The sequence below is a fragment of the Trichomonas vaginalis genome, chromosome II (genome assembly GCF_026262505.1).
Source record: "Trichomonas vaginalis G3 chromosome II, whole genome shotgun sequence".
NCBI lineage: Eukaryota > Parabasalia > Trichomonadida > Trichomonadidae > Trichomonas > Trichomonas vaginalis.
The window spans coordinates 5,029,596-5,035,595 of NC_067204.1; the positions used below are offsets into that span (position 1 = coordinate 5,029,596).

The window sequence follows — 6,000 nt, forward strand, 5'->3', positions numbered from 1 at the left end:
CGATATGAAAGTTTCCTCTGTCGAGAAACTTCCTCACACCTCAAGAGATGCGAAGAACTTTTGACAGGCAAAGTGCAATATTGATAGGTGATTGCACTTTGCCTCTCCAAACTCTCAAATATGCTTCTCACCATACATCAAACGGGCAAATTTCTCCTTAAATTTCTCTTTATTTGAAAGGTTTTCAACAAAGCTATACCTTAAAAATCTGTGCTTGTTATATCTGATCATTTGTGTGTTAGGGGAGGTAAATTTATTCCACTAGAGCAAATTTTTTCCGAGGTTTCTCATCGAATGAGAAACCTCGGAACAACTCTTCAATAGTGTAATGAATTTGTGGTATTTGTCCTGCAAACAGCGAGAGAACTTGTCTGTAATTCGTTTATGATGAAGTTATCTGGATGTCTCTCAGATGAGGAAGGAAGTCCAGAAAACTTCACCATAAGTTAATACTTGTGTATTTCTATGACTCTCTTCACGTCAGAGAATGTAAATTTACTCGAATAGGGCAAAGTTCTGCTCAAGTTTCTCATTTGATGAGAAACCTCGGAAGAACTTTGCCCTAAGGTAATGTATATGTGATTGTTGGCCCGCAGAGAAACAAGGAATCTGTTTGTATTTCGTTTATGGTGAAGTTCTCGGATGTTCTCTCAAATTATATGGAAAATCAAGATAACTTCACCATAATTTGTTGTAGTTGTGATTCTCTGGCTCTTTGCCGGCCAGAAAACTAGAAAATAGTTTATAGTGGGAGTATGCTCGATGAATACCTACTCACTAAAAATATACGTTATTTTTTGTTTTCCTATGGGAAAATAGTTTTGATTTTTATACTATCGTATGCTTTGTTATTGCATGAATTGTCTATTTTCTTAATAAAAACTCATTTTTCCGTGTGATTCTGAATCAATGCATTCCAAAAAAGCGTTTTCCGCCTTTGAAACGTGAAAACACACATTGCATGAAGAATCAGAGAAGATTTTCTATCTTTCAATTTTTTAGACTTATTGAAATTTGATAATAACTCCAAATTAAGCTGATAAACTCATAGAGCACATAAAATAACACATGCCTATCATATTTGAATTTTCTAAAAATCTCCAAAAAAATCGCGTTTTAAAAATTTCGTAGTTAAAAAGTAAATTTTTCACGATAAAAAAATATAATTGGTTTTTTTTGGAATTCTTCGAGTTAGAAAATCTTCTCTGATTCTTCATGCAATGTGTGTTTTCACGTTTCAAAGGCGGAAAACGCTTTTTTGGAATGCATTGATTCAGAATCACACGGAAAAATGAGTTTTTATTAAGAAAATAGACAATTCATGCAATAACAAAGCATACGATAGTATAAAAATCAAAACTATTTTCCCATAGGAAAACAAAAAATAACGTATATTTTTAGTGAGTAGGTATTCATCGAGCATACTCCCACTATAAACTATTTTCTAGTTTTCTGGCCGGCAAAGAGCCAGAGAATCACAACTACAACAAATTATGGTGAAGTTATCTTGATTTTCCATATAATTTGAGAGAACATCCGAGAACTTCACCATAAACGAAATACAAACAGATTCCTTGTTTCTCTGCGGGCCAACAATCACATATACATTACCTTAGGGCAAAGTTCTTCCGAGGTTTCTCATCAAATGAGAAACTTGAGCAGAACTTTGCCCTATTCGAGTAAATTTACATTCTCTGACGTGAAGAGAGTCATAGAAATACACAAGTATTAACTTATGGTGAAGTTTTCTGGACTTCCTTCCTCATCTGAGAGACATCCAGATAACTTCATCATAAACGAATTACAGACAAGTTCTCTCGCTGTTTGCAGGACAAATACCACAAATTCATTACACTATTGAAGAGTTGTTCCGAGGTTTCTCATTCGATGAGAAACCTCGGAAAAAATTTGCTCTAGTGGAATAAATTTACCTCCCCTAACACACAAATGATCAGATATAACAAGCACAGATTTTTAAGGTATAGCTTTGTTGAAAACCTTTCAACGAATGAGAAAGTTAGGAAAAACTCTACCTTATAAGATCAACTATAGAATTCATAGCTCTTTGAATACTAGGAAACATTAATGCAGTAGTTTAAGGCAAAGTTTTTCCGAGATCTACGAAGGATAGAGAGATCTCGGAAGAACTTTGCTCTGCACAAGTAATTTCAGAATCTATGGTCCTCTAAGGACCAGAGGACGGTAATGTAAAAGAATGATGTCAATAGCAGATAAATAATAGCCTTAGAAGTTCAATACGTGCACAGTTTGACTACATTGCCCTAGTAGTTAGACTGTACAGGTATTGTACTTCTGGCCTAAAAAATCCTCATTGAAGACAATAGGTAGAAACTCAAATTGTTGATAAATATCCCAAAATATCATAAGAGAGCCCATTATTGTTACCTGGCTCCTTCCTGGCTTTCAAAGTCTGTAAACGAGAAGTCTTGGCTCTTGTGGTAATTGCTTCCAAGAGGTTTACTCAATTCGAGTAAAACTATAAACCCTGTAACTGACATGTACTTCCTTGAATGGGCATTAAAAGTAATTTAACCTAACGAATAGTAACATGACTCTCGTAAACGAAAAAGAGAATTTGACGCAGTCAAATCCTCTCTCTCAAAAAGTGGACTTTACATGGCAAATTTCAAATGCATGTAAGGTCCAATTTGATCAGTTTCAGGATGGAATTGGAGGCCATGAGGTACTGACATTGCATCAGTATCTCATAGCCTCCAATCCCTTCAAAAAATGGGAGAAACTTTGGTCGAATAATTTAACATTCGGCCAAAGTTTCTCCCATAATTAATGAGAATGAAAGGGTAAGAGGCATATAGGGTCACTATATACCTCTTACCCTTTCATTTTCATTTGGAGGTCAACAAACCCGGAGTTAATTGCAAACAATTAACTCCAAATTTGTTTATGTTAAGGAAGGAATTGGAGGGTAAGAGGTACATAGTATGAATATGTACCTCTTACCCTGCAATTCCTTCTAGAAAGTTCCAAAACTTTGGGTTAATTGCAAACTATTAACCCAAAGTTTTGGAACTTTCAAGTGGAGATGGAAGGCTTTGGGGTATATATTAATATAATATACCTCAAAGCCTTCCATCTCCACTACAAATGAGAGAAACTTTGTCCGAATAGTTTAACATTCGGACAAAGTTTCTCCCATTTTAAGAAGGAATTGGAGGGTAAGAGGTACATAGTATGAATATGTACCTCTTACCCTGCAATTCCTTCTAGAAAGTTCCAAAACTTTGGGTTAATTGCAAACTATTAACCCAAAGTTTTGGAACTTTCAAGTGGAGATGGAAGGCTTTGGGGTATATATTAATATAATATACCTCAAAGCCTTCCATCTCCACTACAAATGGAGAAACTTTGTCCGAATAGTTTAACATTCGGACAAATTTTCTCCCATCTTTCAATGTAATTGCTACCTGTGAGGTACTGACTTGAAGTCAGTGCTTCACAGGTAGCAATATCCAAAAATTTAAAAACATTTTATCAGTTCGTTAGAGAACTAGAGCCTCCTAGGTACTGAACCAGAATCAGTGCCTAGGGGACTCTAGTGATCTATATAAATCTGAGAAACTTTGAGGAAATTGTTCGACATTTCCTCAAAGTTTCTCAGCAATTTAGCGAGGAATGTTCGTTATCGTGTAGATATTTATAATATATACATGATAACAAACATTCCCCGCTAAAAGATGTAAAATCTTATAAGAAATAATTGCAAAAGAATAACAAATTGCAACAAATTTTATATGAAACTGAACCTTATGAGGTAGTGATTCAAGATCACCGCCTCATAAGATTCAGTTTCAATCTCAAGTATCTCAAAAGTAAGGCTCTATTTTTTGCCATGTAAAGTGTCACTTTACTGTCAAGCCGTTTTTATCGTTTTCGTTTACAACATGACCACTATTTTGATGACTAAGAAATGTAATTCATCAAATTGGCAGTTCGATGAATAATACCATGCAATCAACAACTGGTTTGTTACAATTTGGCTTGATTCATCAAATTGGCGGTTTGATGAACCGAATATTGTAATCCAGACTAGGTCAGTTACAATTTGGCTTGATTCATCAAATTGGCGGTTTGATGAACCGAATATTGTAATCCAGACTAGGTCAGTTGCTTGTTGGTCATAGATAATAATGACACCTTTCAGTTTTTGTTAAACATCTCAATTATCCCGCCAAAAATTATTGGGTCTAAATTGGTTTTTATTATTATTATTTTCAGAAACAAACTAACTTGTTTTTTACGAATTTATCATTCATAAAGTCTTTATGATATATTTTCAACTTATAATGAATATGAAATTATAATTGTTATTTTGAAAAAAATTATTCATGATCAATTCATGATTTAACCAGTTCCTTCAAATTAGGAGAGCATATTCAAATATAATCGCTCATTAAAATCAATTTTTATGTTTTTTTTTAAATCGAAATTATCTCATCATAAACCACGCAAACTGACTATTTGTTCTTATCACCATGTTACCAATATCAGAATTGTCTTTACAGCCAAAATTTCGCTCGATAAAAGTCCATCCAATAGTGAGATAATTGAGCAACTAACATTTTTCCATATCACAAAAAACCTCCCCGACTCCACTCAAGACGTCACTTTTTTAATTTTGCGGTATCATATTTTTGGAAAATCTTTATGAATATTATATAAAAAGTCTCTTTAATATCTATATTTCATATTTTTATCGATTTTTAAAGTTTTGGCGAAAAGTATTCAATTATTTTTGCTATTTGGTCGGGTAAATGTCAGATTTGCGACATTTTCTGATATGATATTCGGATTCTACGTTGATAATAATGCATATAGAATAAGGGTTTCGTTTTGCTAAAATTGTCACTTTTATAGCATATTTGTTTTTGGATGTTTTGCGAAACCAAAAAAAAAAAAAACTATGATATACAATGTGTGTGTAAAGAAAATACTTTATTTACTAGTTAAAAAATCATTTGGTATTGATCAAGTTATTTTTTCTGGATAAGATATTATATGGATAATTGGATAGAAAATACAATTATATAATCTTGTACCTGGTTTAATTAAGCTAATTGTCATCAGAAACTTGTAATTTTTATGAATTTCAGATTTTCTTTTCATTACTGCTTTTCTTAATAGGTCAAGTTCTTATTTACGTTATAAAGTATGATATTTACAAATATCAAGTTATCATGTTTTTTGAGAAATTATGAGAAACAAACAAAAATGAAAAAGATAGGAATAGCAATGAATAGTGATGTGGGTATAGAAAATGTAAGAGATATGAATGCAAAGCAATCAGTATTTAGGACATTGACCATAGATTTCGAAAAAAAAATGCTGCATATTGAGCGAAAACTATGATTATATTATAAGGCTGTCATTTAAAGCATAATGAAACTATTCCCTTTTCATTTTAATCGAATAAGATAGTAAAGATTTTTGAATTAGCTAGAAACTGATGAGATGTTTTCACAAATCAGATTTTTAATCTCTATAATGCATAATTCACTCAATATCTCAATTTTGATATTGCGAGATATTTTTGCTATCGGTTTCGCAATTTTGACACAATAGCAAGAGGGTTCTATAAGCATTATTATCAACGTAGAATCTGAATATCATATCAGAAAATGTCGCAAATCTGACATTTACCCGACCAAATAGCAAAAATAATTGAATACTTTTCGCCAAAACTTTAAAAATCGATAAAAATATGAAATATAGATATTAAAGAGACTTTTTATATAATATTCATAAAGATTTTCCAAAAATATGATACCGCAAAATTAAAAAAGTGACGTCTTGAGTGGAGTCAAAGGTCGAAATTGCTAGCTAAATGTTTTTTTTAGCGAATTGCGTATTGTACGTTTTTTTCGCAAAACGAAACCCTTAAGTAAATACTTATATTACTTCTTTTGCAATATGTAAAGATGATATATAATTAACCATTAAAAATTGTCATTTTTATCGGAT

General features: G+C 32.4%; 2 annotated features.

The window, feature by feature from the left end:
- Positions 1–2,683: 2,683 nt before the first annotated feature.
- Positions 2,684–3,489: a mobile genetic element.
- A 704-nt stretch (positions 3,490–4,193) lies between these two features.
- Positions 4,194–4,627: a mobile genetic element.
- Positions 4,628–6,000: the final 1,373 nt, after the last annotated feature.